Source organism: Filicampus tigris, chromosome 10 (genome assembly GCF_054856515.1).
Source record: "Filicampus tigris isolate MCC_2025a chromosome 10, RoL_Ftig_1.0, whole genome shotgun sequence".
Lineage (NCBI taxonomy): Eukaryota > Metazoa > Chordata > Actinopteri > Syngnathiformes > Syngnathidae > Filicampus > Filicampus tigris.
The window spans coordinates 8,642,045-8,658,711 of NC_141226.1; the positions used below are offsets into that span (position 1 = coordinate 8,642,045).

General features: G+C 39.8%; 1 pseudogene; it reads left to right on the forward strand.

The window, feature by feature from the left end:
• The first annotated feature begins 8,541 nt into the window (after positions 1-8,541).
• On the forward strand, positions 8,542-11,092 carry LOC147140686 (uncharacterized; annotated as a pseudogene).
• Positions 11,093-16,667: the final 5,575 nt, after the last annotated feature.

A 16,667-nucleotide genomic window follows, 5' to 3' on the forward strand; every position in this document is an offset into this window, starting at 1 on the left:
GCGTGTTTGCTATGAAGTGCGCTGAAAGGCGATCTAATCTTACCCCCCTGAGATCATACAGTAGTTACTCTGACAGCTTTTTGGGACTCTACAGTACAGAAATTGCTTTCATAATGAGCTTGGTTCACTATCTGTATCTAATGCAGAAAAATCACTACGAAAAAAGTCAGGAATAAAGATACTGACCCTGACCACCCATCTCCTCCCACTATCTCATTCCCCACAAGGACCTTTGATCCTAGGGCATGGCACTGAGAAGCATTTTCATTGGACAATGGAATTGTCGGGGGTGTCTTCATTCCCAACTGAGCTAATAGGTAATGCGCAGTGTAAAGTTCATGATTCTATACTTACATTTACAGAATCAGAACATACAGTTTAGTGTCAATATTAACACCCTTTTGTTATTCATACATGTTGACATGCATTGCTTGGAGGAATGCACTTCATCCATCAGCATTCATTTTTTCTATCTTTAATTTAACTACCGGTAACCATTTTCACATTTCCGGTCTCAGTTCTACAGATTGTACTAGCAGCAGTCAATGCACATGCATCCAAAAGATTCAAAACGGTCAACCACACCACATTAAACTTGTGCAAACCCACCACCTGTGTTGGTTCTTGTTAGATGCATGACTGCCATATTCATATCAAATTGATCACTGTCGCACACATACTGTACAGAGCAGTGAAATTACTTCGTCAGGGTCATGTTTTGATCATTAAAATGTTTTGGAGGCTGTAGAATCAATCAAAGGGGGAATTTGCGTTTCTCTTTTTGATTCTGCACTTTAGGGACAATTTTGTTGTGAGCACACAAAAGCTATATTCCTTGCTTCAGTTTATTCAGACGTTTGAGTTAATTTACAACAAAAGCCAGAAAAGGCAAAGTGATAGGTATAGGACTAAACTACATAATTCAATTTGGTTTGACAAGGTTATCATTTGACCAACAATGAGCATGTTGTTTCACTGAAGTATTTGCTTCATTTCACTTTTAAATCTCATTTGTTGGACCACATTAAAAAAAGTATTGCACTGAAATATATTGCGATAAGTAATGGCTGTCAATAATTTTTTTTATGAATTTTGTCAAATCAATTACATCTTTGGAATGATTAATTCAGCATCACGGCTGAGATTCAGAAAACAGCTCAGCCGTGATTGGTCGTTGTGATGTCATTTTCAGTCGACAGAAGACAAAATGGCCGCCCCCGGAGATGGCTAAAACGAGTGCATTTTGCTGCTTAATTTATATTCCACAAACGCAAAATTAATCAGAATGCCGTGTTTCAACTAGTGGGCCTGCTGGGAACATATTCTTGAAAAAAATAGGTTTGGGTTGACTTCCGCTTTAAAGATGCACCGTGCAGCTTCTGTAGCCCCCGAGGATGGAATTCTACATTACAACAGAACTGTTGCTTTGATATGACGTAGGTCAGGGGCGCACAAACATTTTTGACCAGGGTTCAACTTTTTAAGAAACAAAACTCCCGAGATTGACCAGTTCAGTGTCAACATTGCACACCCACAAACCTTTTCCAGCGTGCAGTAACTAAACTCACAACACGTTTCTTACACTATTCTGTTTCCTTAAAACACACATGCGCACGCATCACGCGCACATGCACACTTGAACATGCGCACATACGTGTGCCAATCTGCATTTTGAGCAATAGCGATAACTGACCCCAACATGAGCAAAATGGAAAAAAAAAAACAGATACAAAACAGGTAGATCTCTGAGTTTGAAAAAAAGGAAATCACTGCCTACCTTAGTGGGCGACCTGACACTGAAAGGCGAAGGCAGGGATGCAATTTTATAGAGCGTAAAGCTATTTTTGCATGAGTATCCCATTGTAGATCGCGTGTGCTTTTTTAAAATGTCATTTTAGATTCCCTTTTTTTTGCCAATGCTATTGTTGCATTCCAGATCAAACTACCTTTCAATTTGAATAAACAAAAACATACCTAACAGTTTTTTCTGATGGCTCAGTCACATTTTTTTTAATTATTGGCTAATTTTGCAACGCTCTTCACATAAATAAGAAAACCTCTCACCAAATTGAAAAAATATCATAGTTCTCTCGCTGTAGCAAACAAGGCATGCGTAATGCTTCAACATTGCGTAAAAAAAATATTTTGGTGTCAAACAATTAACACATGCCATCATAATAGTTAGTACAAAATGTGTCATCTGGAAGAATGAAAAACACATCTAGCTTTTGCTTTCTCTGTGCAAAAGGGAGGCTTTGTCAGTTTGATGTCAATACTTTTGTCATGTTCTGTAAACACACAGGGACCCAAAATTTCAAGTATTTTTATTCAAGGTGTTTACTGTATTTACTGTAAACATCAAAACAAACACGAAACAGTCCATGTCAAAACACACACACACAACAAAACAAAACTGTATTTTCACTGAGAGATAGAGAGAAAAAAAATCTACAAAGTCTACATCACGTCGTCTCCTCTGGGTCATTCCATGGATGATTACATGGGCCACTGTTCTATCTCGTACTCTTCTTCCTCCTTCCCCTTCTTGGGGGTGATTGACGGCGGCCGTAACCCTATTCATCAACGTGGGAGGTGTGGGGTGTGAGGTGTTCGTCCGGCCCAGAAATAGACTGGCCGTTCACAAGCCTCACAAAATTCCATCTGCCCACCTATCTTTGCCAACGACTTACCTGTGGCTAATTTATAGTGCTCTGGCTGATTATAATGTGAGTTTTGAACAATTTCATTCTGTGACAGTGTGGCCAGACAGTAGACAGAATAGTGTAAATAATAACCATAAATAGCGGCACGGTGGCCGACTGGTTAGCATGTCCGCCTCACAGTTCAGAGGTCGTGGGTTCGATCCCGGCTCCGGCCTCCCTGTGTGGAGTTTGCATGTTCTCCCCGTGTCTGCGTGGGTTTTCTCCGGGTACTCCGGTTTCCCTCACATTCCAAAAACATGCGTGGTAAGTTGATTGGACTCTCTAAATTGCCCCTAGGTGTGATTGTGAGTGCGGATGTTTGTTTCTGTGTGCCCTGCGATTGGCTGGCCACCAATTCGGGGTGTCCCCCGCCTACTGCCCGAAGACAGCTGGGATAGGCTCCAAGCACGCCCGCGACCCTTGTGAGGATAAGCGGTATCAATAATGGATGGATCAATAACCATAAATGTGTATAGTTTTGCAGGTGTGTGTTGATCATTTGGAAATTGAATGTAAAGCAGTCGGACGCTCGGTTTCTACATGGTGGTTGGATTATACATCTGAGGCAAACCTGACTTGAGACCTCATTTGAATGACCAGCAGCCAGTCCTGCTGGAATCGCTAGCTGCGAGCTAGTGATGGGAATGACATTCTTTTAAGTGAAGTGAATCATTAGAATCAGTTAATCAAAAAGAATCGTTCAAAAGATTTGTTCACCAAATCATTCACCCCCTCTCCAAAATAACCACACCCCCTGCCCCAGGAGACGATGCTGTAGTAATTGTAATTTGTGCGTTTGTATTATCCATTCATTATCCGAATCGCTTATCCTCACAAGGGTCGGAGGCATGCAGGAGCCTAGCCCAGCTGTCTTCGGGCAGTATAGGCGGGGTACACTCTCAATTAGATGCCAGCCAATCGCAGGACACACACAGACAAACAAACATTTGCACTCACAATCATACCTAGGGACAATTTAAGGTGACAGATCTACCTATTATGCATCGTTTTTGGAATGTGGCAGGAAACCGGAGTACCCGGAGAAATCCCACGCAGGCACAGTGAGAACATGCAAACTCCACACAGGAAGGCCGGGGCCGGAATCCAACCCACTACCTCTGAACTGTGAGGAGGACGTGCTACCAGTTGATCACCGTGCCGCCCGTTTGTATAATTATTGTTATTACCGGTATTTCCTATCAAAAATGTTGCGTGTGTTGTCGTCCACTCACTGACTCACTGGTGAACGGGAGATACAGCACGTTCACTCGCTGAATCGTTCGCAAACAGGAAGTTACCTCACTGAGTCCTTTGTGATCGCCGATAGCATGGCAATATGTTCAGTAAAATCCCTCCTCCATCTGACGCTGGCTACTGATTGGTCATTTGCGAAGATTGACGACATGCACATGGCTGAGCTCAAAAGAAGAAAGAAAAGAACTAATCACTTGAGGAAGTGATCATTCACTCATGTTCACCGAAATGATTCGTTCTTTTTGAAAGAATCGTTCAAGAACGTCCCCGCTACTGCAAGCTACTGTAATACTGTCAACTTCCTGCTCTAGCTAATAGTGAAAAGTGGACTGTTTTTTCCTTTAAAAAAGAAAAAAAAATATCGAAATCATCACTTTTTATCAAAAGAAAATGCCATGTTTGTTCAATCATTAGCATGGCGACATCAAAGAGTGCAGGCAAACCCTTTTCAACACTTATGATTGGTCAATAACTTGTTAATATAACAGTCACATGTATGAACTGACCATTATTATAAATTTGTGGGAAAAATATGGCATTTTCCAAACTGTGACATTTTGGTGAGACTCATCGCCATCAGGGATATAGAAAACAAATTGATGAATAACTAGTTTTGAAATCATAGGCCATTACAAACTATTAGTTCAAATATTATTACCGGTAAAATTTTTTTAAAGGAGATTGGTAACAAAATATGCTTGCAATATTGCAATGTTTCCAAAAGTGAAGACAATTTTCAATTTTTGTATTTTAGCAAGAATCATGAAGTCAATACACATAACTTGCTTTCACAGGCCACATAAAAGTATTTGGCCCCTGGGCCTTGAGTTTGTGATCCAGGCTATGAGCCTAAGCGAGGCTGTGCTGAGCCAAAGGAGGATATTTTATTCCTGTATTTTGGTCAGTGATGCAGTTTCACGACTTTAATTTGAGACTTTTGAAGAAACTTTGGAATTTTTAAAGATTGAAAGACTTTGTTTTGTACTGACTGAAACTTTCAGATTTTGGCAGTGATAGGAAACTAAAATTGTAATAAATAAAGATTACAGCTGTAGGAATGTCTGATATATTAAGTCAAGTGTGTATGTAAAGAAAACACATTATTCAGTATATGCTTGTACATTTATCATGCATTCCTATTTCAAAATTAAATGGGGCACCACTGTGTGATAATGCTACAGCTGGAATGTGATTCTAGTTTGAGCAACAATTCAACAATAAGCAATAACATCTGAGGAGGGACAGTGGAATGGAGGGCAGCTAAATTAATACAGATAGAATATTTGGTGGTCAGAATAAAAGTGCATTGAAACTTTGCATCTCATTATTTAGGACTTTCATCCATCCATCTATCTGTTCTTTTAATTATCAGATGTTGGATCACTGGTTCAGCAACCAGAAATTCCTAGTGTTGTTCCGATGCCATTTTTTGGCCCCGATACCAATTCCACTACCCAGCCGTGCGGTATCGGCCGATGCCGATACTGTACCGATACCAGACTTTTGAAGAAAAAAATATATATATTATATGAGCATTTTTTACTTGGAATTCTAAAGAACTGCATACTCACTTGGTTGTAAAACCATTGCTATCATGGCTTGGTCAGACTTAAAAACCTTTGTGAAACAGGAAAAAATAAGAAATAATATACACGAGGTATCTTTGAGATAGATTGTGTCGATTAATTACAAAAGCTATAAGACATTATTATAAAAGTTTGTTTTGAGTGTTAGTGACCCATCGCAACAACTTCAGCTCCCAAATCCACTTTCAAAACCAAAAACAAGCAGTAGAAAAATCCAAATACAATCCAATCCAAAATCCAAAATTCAACAGGGTTTGTTGTTGCCGTCCATTCCTCTTGTTCATGCTCGCTGCCGCTGCCGCCGCCGCAAGCTCTTGGTGCTTTTTCACCTGTTTCGTCCTCAAATGTTTTATCAGGTTTGACGTATTGAACCTGGCCACTTCCACCTCTTGCAACTTTCTCACCGCTAATTTTGCACTTAGCTGTTGTACTCGTTGGAGTTTCTATGTTGAAGTACAGTGGTTCCATATCGACCGAGATTACATTCCGACATTATTTCTCCTGTACCTCACAGTTTTTTTTCTCTTAACATGAAAAAGCACCCCGCCATTGGTTAAGAGCGTCCGCTCTGGGCCAATAGCGACGACTAATACTGAACAGTCACCACACACCAGTGTCGTGAATGAGCAAGATACAAGGTGCTGCATTCAATGTAAATTGAGCAGGGTTTGTTGTTGCGGTCAATTCCCCTTGTTAATGCTCGCTGCCGCCGCCGCCGCAAACTCTTGGTGCTCGTTCACATGTTTCGTTCTCAAATGTTGCATCAGGTTTAACGTATTGAACTTGGCCACTTTGGTTCCGCTTCTTGCAACATTCGCTATAGATGGAGTTTCTATGTTGAAGTAGATACATATCGCCCCTATCTCCTGTACCCTACTGCCCCCCCCCCCTCCCCCACACACACACATATGAAAAAGCAGCAGGGAGCAAGACACAAAGCGCTGCATTCAACGTTCTTTACTAGTACAGCATCGGGAAATTGCATCGGTACGTCATTTGTAAGTACTCGCAGATACCGATACCAGTGTTTTAATGTGGTATCGGGATACTCCCGATACCAGTATTGGTTTCGGAACAACACTAGAAATTGGCGTCAGGCCCAAACTTCCTAAGTGACATTTTGGTGAATTTCATATGCGAGGGTTGCGAGTGAAAATTTGGTCGGACTCACCGACAGACGCCCGTTTAAAAATAGAAGGCCGATCCGCCTTCTATTTTTAATCTATTAATTCTATAGACAGATATTATTTTTCCCCACCGGAAAAAAAGGCGAATGACGGATGATGGAAGGGTACCCACGCTGCAAACTGGTGACGAATAACGGCCGTTCAATTTTTAGTAAAATGCCCAGCTCTGGAAATATGTATACATTATTTCAGTGTGCCAAAGCCAATTTTTCTAACATAATGGAGAATGGCTCTATAAAGGAATAGTGCACCATATACTATAAAAGATAATACAAACCAATGTTTCTGGCAGCAGAGCTAAATAAGTCTGTACTCAATGCTTAGAAATGATGTTGCATATAAACCAGGGCATGTAAAGTTGATAGGACTGCACACAAATTCGAGAGCACACTACTTGTAATTCTCAGATTCCATTAATGTGGAGAATGGCCCTGAATATGAGGCACCTGGAAGAATCCACACCAAACCTTTTATTTCCCACCTCTTTATTTTATCTCGACTTGTAGCATTAGAGACAAACAAGTAAATAAATGATAGCCCTGCTGCTCTTCAAACTAGGTTTAATTATCCTCAGGCAGCTTAATGGGAGCGAGGGATGTTTTTTTCTGAGGGGTGACAACCTCTGTGCCTTGAACCTTGCAGGTGCACACACATAAACACACACAAACACACTCACATCGACAAGCACAGTGAGAGTCATTCATCATGGTGTCAGTGTGGAGCTGGCTAAGAGGAGAAAAAAACTTAAATCCCCAGGTTAAGTGTTGGTGCGAGCAAGAATGTGTCCGTGCGTGTGCGCACATCTGTACAAGTGTGATGGAAAGGCTACTCATTGTGCTGGTGGGTGACATGTTAAGGATTCAGTTTATAATTGGTGCCGATTCTATGCTTAAACAATTAACCCAGTGCTTTTTGGTGATCACTAAAATCAGAACCTGAATCATTTTTATTGGCTAAGTATGTTAAAACACACAAGAATCTCAGGTAGCTGGACAAGCCACAATAACAAAATACACAGCGATTGGCTGGCAACCAATTCAGGGTGTCCCCGCCTACTGCCCGAAGACAGCTGGGATAGGCTCCAGCACGCCCCGCGACCCTTGTGAGGGTAAGCGGTATCGATAATGGATATATATATTTTCTGACCTAATTAGGGCATTTGATGAGTATATACATATATATATATATATATATATATATATATATATATATATATATATATATATATATGTATATATATATATATATATATATATATATATGTATATATATATATATATATATATATATATATATATATATATATATATATATATATATATATATATATGTGTGTGTGTGTGTGTATTCAGATTCAAATTTATTGTCATTACAACAAGTGCAACGAAAAGTAAAGTCCAGGAACTTTCAGTGCAAAGACTAAAAAGTATATATATATATATATATATATATATATATATATATATATATATATATATATATATATATATATATATATATATATATATATATATATATATATATATACATATATATATATATATATATACTCATCAAATGCCCTAATTAGGTCAGAAAATATAAAAAAATATAAGTATATATAAAATATATAGATGCACTGCAGTCACTTATATTTTCTTTCCAGTGCTTTTTGGTGATCACTAAAATCAGAACCTGAATCATATACATATATATGTGTATATATATATATATATATATATATACTCATCAAATGCCCTAATTAAGTCAGAAAATATAAAGGAAATATAAGTGACTGCAGTGCATCTATCCTCTCTTGTAATTGTATCACTGATGTCATACTGTTTGATGCTGATTATCTCCCAATTGACTCTGACTCTAGGGAACAGTATTCGTCGAGTTAAAAAGTGTTGGTGGAATGAGGAGGTACAGGAGTGTATACAGAGAAAGAGGTTAGCTAAGAAGAAGTGGGACACTGAGAGGACTGAGGAGAGTAGACAGGAGTACAGGGAGATGCAGCGTAAGGTGAAGGTAGAGGTAGCAAAGGCCAAACAAGGAGCTTATGATGACTTGTATGCTAGGTTGGACAGTAAGGAGGGGGGGACTGATCTATACCGGTTGCCAAGACAGAGAGACAGAGATGGGAAGGACCTGCAGCAGGTTGGGGTGATTACGGATAGGGACGGAAGTAGAGCTGTTTGATTAAGCGATTTTGAACTGTAACCGAATTTTCTGGATAAAACGATGTTAAAAACGTTCAAATCAGCACGTTCGATTTTGTTATTTTTGGTGTATCTAAGTGTAGCCCAGTAGTACTTTCTGTATTGTGTTCTGTTTGTACATTCTCTTCGTATTTGTACTTTCTGTTACTCTTCTGTTCGTATTAAGATCTCTGTTTTCCGGTGGTTACTTCCATGTTTGTCATGCGGTCACGTGAGTAGCGCCTTCAATCCAATTGCTTGAATGTGGAAGCGATTGTCTGCTGGCCAAGGAGAAAATGACACATGTGGGGGATTGTTTGCCGCAGGAGCCGACTATCTGACCCAACTGCCGAGTGAGTGAGGAAGTGAAGTGGAGCGTATGCCTAACTGACGGAATTTGCCAGGTCGATGGTGAGCTAGGAGCCCAGGATTGAAACTGAGTTCAAAGAAATAAAAATTAAGTTTAAATAAAAGACATTCAAAATACTTCATTTTTCATTATATTTTATTTTACAAAGAAAATGTAATCGTAAAATCGGGTTTGAGAGAAAATAATTGGGATTTTCTTATTAGGCAAAATCAAACAGCCCTAGACGGAAGTCTGTTGACAGGTGCCAGTAGTGTGATGGGAAGATGGAAAGAGTACTTTGAAGAGCTGATGAACGTGGAAAATGAGAGAGAACAAAGATTAGAAAAGGTGAATGCTGTGGACCAGGAACTAGCAAAGATTAGTCAGGATGAAGTGAGGAGGGCACTGAAGAGGATGAAGAGTGGAAAGACAGTCGGTCCTGATGATGTACCTGCAGAGGTTTGGAAGTGTCTAGGAGAGGTGGCAGTAGAGTTTTCTGACTGGGTTGTTCAACAGGATCTTAGATAGTGAGAAGATGCCCGAGGAATGGAGGAGAAGTGTGCTGGTTCCCATTTTTAAGAACAAGGGAGACGTACAGAGTTGTGGCAACTACAGAGGAATAAAGCTCATGAGCCATACAATGAAGTTGAGGGAAAGAGTAGTGGAAGCTAGACTAAGGGCAGAAGTGAGCATTTGTGAGCAGCAGTATGGTGTCATGCCAAAAAAGAGTACTATAGATGCCGTATTTGTTTTGAGGATGTTGATAGAGAAGAACATAGAAGGCCAAAAAGAGCTGCATTGTGTTTTGTAGATCTGGAGAAAGCTTATGACAGGGTTCCCAGAGAGGAACTGTGGTATTGTATGAGGAAGTCTGGAGTGGCAGAGAAGTATGTGAGAGCGGTGCAGGGCATGTATGAGGACTGTAAGACAGTGGTGAGGTGTGCTGTAGGTGTGACAGAGAAGTTCAAGGTGGAGGTGGGACTGCATCAGGGATCAGCTCTGAGCCCCTTCTTGCTTGCTATGGTGATGGACAGCCTGACAGACGAGGTCAGACAGGAATCTCCATGGACTATGATGTTTGCAGATGACATTGTGATCTGCAGTGAGAGCAGGGAACAGGTAGAGGAGATGCTAGAGAGGTGGAGGTTTGTCCTGGAAAGGAGAGGAATGAAGGTTAGCCGGAGTAAGACCGAATATATGTGTGTGAATGAGAGGGACCCAAGTGGAAGAGTGAGGTCACAGGGAGAAGAGATCAAGAAGGTGGAGGATTTTAAGTACTTAGGGTTAACAGTCCAGAGCAATGGAGAGTGTGGAAAAGAGGTGAAGAAGCGTGTACAGGCAGGTTAGAACGGGATGAGAAAATTGTTAGGTTTGATGTGTGATAGAAGAGTTTCAGCTAAAATGAAAGGAAAGGTGTACAAAACTGTGGTGAGACCAGCCATGCTGTTTGGTCTTGAGACAGTGTCACTGAGGAAAAGACAGGAGGCAGAGCTGGAGGTGGGAGAAATGAAGATGCTGAGGTTCTCTCTGGGAGTGACCAGGAAGGATAGGATCAGGGAATGAGTACATCAGAGGGACAGCACATGTTAGAGGTTTTGGAAGTAAGGTCAGAGAGGCCAGACGGAGATAGTTTGGGCATGTCCAGAGGAGAAATATTGAATATATTGGTAGAAGGATGCTGAGTTTTGAATTGCCAGGCAGGAGGCCTAGGGAAAGACCAAGGAGGAGGTTTATGGATGTAATGAGGGAGGACATGAAGGTAGTTGGTGTGAGAGAAGAGGATGCAGAGCACAGGGTTAGATGGAGGCAATTGATTCGCTGTGGCGACCCCTGAAGGGAAAAGCCGAAAGGAAAAGAAGATTTGTCGAGTTAAAAAGTAGAACTAAAGCAAACCCTGTAAGTTAAACCCTGGCCGCTCAAGGGAATTTACATTCACAAAAAGATACTTGTCTTCCACTTCATCTGTCCCCTTTTTTTTTCCTGCTAGCGCCGTGGTTGCTTTTTATATTTTTCTGTCTTCCCCACAGACCTGACTGCTTCAGCATAATCCCACCTCTCTGTCACAAGGACAAATGCGCTAGAGCTCCCTGTGTGGTTTAGCACATGCACGGCTTCATAATGTTTCCCACAACTCCTATTTAAACCATGGGCACGCCACCCCAAACAAGCTCTACATGCAGGTACACATATGGCACCAATGCTTGTGCTTGTGAATCCGTGTGCTTTACTTTTAAAAGATCTATTGTTTAATTTCTCTGCCGTTATTAAACACTACATTTGCACAGAAATTACTGTGGCTATTACCAGATGAAATAACAGTCGATTTAATTACTAGTTTTAATAGAAGTATGAAAATGTGACTTGAACACCTACAAAACGTGCACAAGTTGAAGTTTTTTGCCACCTGATAACTTGAGGTTGTCTTCACGCCCAAAGGTCAGTTTCCCTGAAAGAACCATTGCTATGGTGACATTTCGAATTTTCCCATTGGAGCAATCAGCGTTCATAAAGGCCACCCTTGGAAAGTCGAGAATTTAAAGGTTGTGAAGATAAAAGTGTTGTTTATATGTGGGTCAGTGAGTGGATTGGACTAAATCGTGCATTTGGAGGAATGTGAAAGTACAACGGAACATTTAGAAAAAGGATTCGGGAGTCTCCCAAACTAGGAGGCATGTTGTCAAACACACTGTGATCAAAATGAACTGCAATTTATCACTTAGGGTTTACAAAAAAAGAGGATGAAGAAAACAACAGATAGCATGCATGTGAATCTATTACATGAGAAAAGTATCAATGCCAATTTGCCCTACCACCAAGCTTCAAAAAAATTGCACAGTATTAGCTAACAGTAGTTATTAAACAGCAAGCCAGCTGATGAAATAATCGAGCCAGAACGATATACAGTGGGCCCCGCATACTCGCGGTTCTGCACCTGTGGATTCACATATTTGCAATTTTGTATTTTTCAATATTTAGGGCCTATGTAGCTACCACTGCTCACTGCTTGGTTTTGTGTAAATTATTATTATTATTAGTAGTAGTAGTAGTAGTAGTAGTAGTAGTAGTATTATAAATCAAATTTTGGAGGGTCTAAACCTGAACAAAAATGTGCCAAACTGCACACTCATCAGGCCTGGGGAAAAATTTGATGTTTTGAAGTCAAACACGAGTAAAAAAAAAAAAAGGGTCTGTAGCTTCCCCTACAGAGATGTAAGTAGCCCTTTACTGGTACGTTGGACCTAGGGCTGCGAAAATTTGGCTGCATGTGTAGCATCCCGAGATGTACAAAAATGTCTCACGTAGCTATATCCTAAAATATAGTGAGTTATGAGTAATTGAGTGTACAATTTTCGCTTATTTTTGCACATTTGCAGACTTCATACTTTTGCACCCTTGTATTGGAGATTTTGTCCATCAAACTTCGTCTCAAGACCGGGACATTAATGAAGATGAAATTCTTACGTTTTTGGCATACTACTTCAAATTTAATAATTGCATTAAACATTGCGTTTGATAATTATTTTGCCATAAAACATGAAATGCTCAATAACTCCCCTGTACATGTTCCAAAAATTCCCAAACTTCACGTTTATTAATTGCCATGAACACAGCCAAGTTGTTTGGCCACTCATTCCCTCGTGCCACAGAGGCATGCTGATAGTCTTTGACACTGATTTGGATGAGTCCTGTGGCAGATCGAGACATGCCAAGTAGGTTTAGAAGGAACTGCAAGAAGACCTCCATGGGCGGATGATTTAAAGTTGGCTATCTGGAGATCACAGATCTTTGAAGTGAGCAGTAAGACCGATCACCTTTCACCAAATCTGTCTGCCTTGCACCTTAATCAAAAGTGCGTTACACTACCTGCGCCAATAGTTGGTTGTGTTTCCAGCAGGCATTTAGCCTAATTTCCACCATCAAATTGTCAAGTGCACCAGCCACATGCCAAAGGAAATGTCCTTGCTACGCCGGAATGCCCAATGTGTTGCAGAGAGATGAATCAAATTCCCAACCAAGCGTATCGAGGCTTGCGTCGGCATGGAAGTCAGGATAAGACCGTTTTTACGCTCAAGTGTAGATGCGCTGTCTATTAATAAAGAGCTCATAGACTTCAACTGTGGTGATGCACATGTGTGTACAGTATAATCATCATCAAATATTTTAACATATTCTATAATTCTATTATTTATCCTATTATATCACCGCCATTTGACTATAATTAAGCGCAGTCACACTATATTTTCACAGGCAGGAAATAAATAATAAATAATATTAGTCTGTTCTGTAGCCTTGTTCTGTAATGGATGTACAGCAAGCTATGACTTCTTCTTGGTTAGACATTAAAGCGTGTGCCTTTAGTGCAAAAAGAGTTCAGTCTGCTTTTATGCGTCAATTCATTACTTCCTAGATTGTTGTCAAAGGTGCTTCCGACACTCCCCTTTGATGGGAAAGGTTAGCTGCCTGCACTGCATATTGCACCGTCAATGGAAAATAAGTAAGCTATCTCTATCAAATAGCTGATCTTTCATGGGTGAAATGGAAGTCTTTCATGTAGCAAGGATGCAAAAGGCCCAACGAGGACCATAGACCTGTCAGACTTCATTCCAAGACAACCTTTTTTAATGAGTTACCTTTTCCTTCTCTTTATCCTATCTTAAAAGTCAGTCAGACATATAAACGACATTTGCATTCTAATCAGTAACAGTTTAAAAAAAAAAAAAAATCAAAGGTGTAAAAGTTGCACTGGGTGGTACAGACATCAAATATCGCTGATTAACATATGCACACGCACACACACTGGGGTGTTAATAATACACGTTAAGGTCTTTCTGACTCTAAAGAATTTGTCCGCTCCTGCAGACACTCAATGTCAGTTGCTCAATGGCCGTGAAATACAATCCAACCTGAACTGTATATGAAATATATACAGACAGGTAACTGATTGTGTACCATTTTACAAAGCTGCAGAGTGAGTGGTAGGTGAAACAACAAACTGTGAAACAAAAAAAAAAGTCTAAATCTATCCATTTTTTTATGCAGTATCATGCAGTTCATACATATTTATTTACACAACCATTTTATTTGTTTTCTTTACCTGTCCTTTTCAGAAGCACATTGCTGCAAAATGCTGGATTTGTAATCCTTGGTTCATGCTGGAACAACTTTTCTGTATAACACGGGAGTTTGAAACGCTCCCTCTGTGGTTGTTTGTAGAGTGATATTTATTGGGAATGCAGTCGGACTAAGCAAGGTTTGTGAATGGACGGACAGAAAGATTAGAGATAACAGAACAGAAATGGGAAACAACAACAGGACAACAGTGAATAATGTAAATAGTATATCGGAGTTCTTATCCATCATGGACAGGGACGACATATGAGGAAAGGAAAACAACCAGAGGTGGGCGTGTTTGTAAATTGCCTGTCCGTCATCGTCATTATATCAATCGGACCAAATATGTCATCATCAGTCCGTCACTCTGTCATCATTATTTTAACTGCACTTCCGTCATCGCTAAATTACAGTTCGTCACCTCTACTTTAGGATCGTCAGACCTTCTTCTTTTTGTTCACAATAGTTCGATTGCTCATCCATTATGGAACACCATGAATTAAAAATGAAAAGAAAGACATTCTGTAGTATTTACAAACAATATTTACAATTATCTCTCTTTGACTCAATCATTCAATAAATAAACAAAATACAACATACCGTTGTGCCTTGTGCACCAGTAATAGATAAATCAAATATATTAAAAGTGCATCACATAATATTACGCGCCAGTCTCTCTCTTCAGCGATCTGTCTTTTTGACTCTCTCGCACCATCCGGCATAAGTGACCCAAACCACAAGTACTGTAATTGTTCACAAAATATTCTCAAATTAAATAGTTTCACCAAGATTTAACAAAAAAAAGAAACAATCATAAATGTTTACTGTATATGCAAATAAATACACATACATAAAATGACAAAAAAAAAAATGTCGAGTCGTCATGGCAACCAATAGAAGGTAAAACTAGTGCCAACGTATCTGCAAAGTTGTTTAGTGTAACACTTTTGATATTTGGCTTTAATTTTCCACTTGAAACAAAGCATAAAATGCACATTTGTGGCATCATTTTTCCCACTTTGATTTTGGAGTTTTCTGCCTGCTGTAGGTTGATAGTTTTCAATTCCGTCAAATGATGTGGCATCCTTTCATTCCTAACACACGACCTATAGTCTATATCAGTAGAGAAATGCAGCACGATTGTTTTCCCATTGAGCTGTTATGTTTTCAAAGTATTCCTTTAATTATTTTGAGCAGTGTATATTATCTATTAAAGTAGCTGTGTCAGATGTGATTCTACTGGGTAGCTAGGATACATTGTATGAATAAAGTCTACCGTTTTTGGTGTTTGAGTTTAACAGGTGTACATTGAATCATCACAAATTATTTGCATTTTGTTGCTATATACATTTCAACACATGGCAGCTAGTTTGTCATTAAATGTGTCAAGATATGATCCTCTTGTTCTGTAAATGCAACTCAAGTTATATTAGTCGAATACTTGAGATGGGTCACAAAGAGGCATTGTAGTCGCTTGGTCCATATTCCAGTCTTCACCCTTTCCTGTCAATGTCACAGTCATCCTTAGTGATATGATGATATATTATAACCGCAGCATGGAAGCCTCACCTTGACTAAATGCATCTCCTTTTAGCACCCAGAAGCCGCGGCTAACGGGAAACGGAAACCTTGCCGTGGCCATTGAATCCTCACCGTGAAAATAGACAATAGACAATTACATACTGTAGATGGAAAAAATGGGCTTCCGACTATGTTTAATTACGTTTATTTTTCTTAAGGTCCCCATGTATCCTTTATCGCCTACAAAATGGGCGTCCGTCATAGGCGGATAGACGAACCGGGCCATCACATAAACAGAATGCCCATCTCTGATTTTGACCTTGGAGTTTCTCGTCCAGGTCTCTTCTGTCTTGTCTTGTTTTCTTAGGAGGCCTGTCGTGCAATTTCAACGTTCTTTCTTTCTTGATGTTCATTTAAATACACACCAGTCCCCTTTAATTTATTTGCCTGTTTCAACAATTCTATCTTGCTCTTATGACTCACAAGACAAACTATTATTGCCGGCTTTGTCCTGCTGTCTCTTGCGGGAAGTACATGGCAAGTAGAACTATCCTGGCTATCAATGTTCACATTATTTGCACAGAGAATTGTTAAAACTTGTTGATCAAGTGTCTTCAACTCTACTGATGTAGCGTCTTTACCATCCTTACATCCACCGGTTGCTCTACCATCGATTTGGTGTGTAGTTTGTGTTAGAATAATTGTACATAAATTATCCCATATTTACTCTTAATAGTGTTGCAAAGCATTTATTCATCAGGATTAACTTGTTTGTT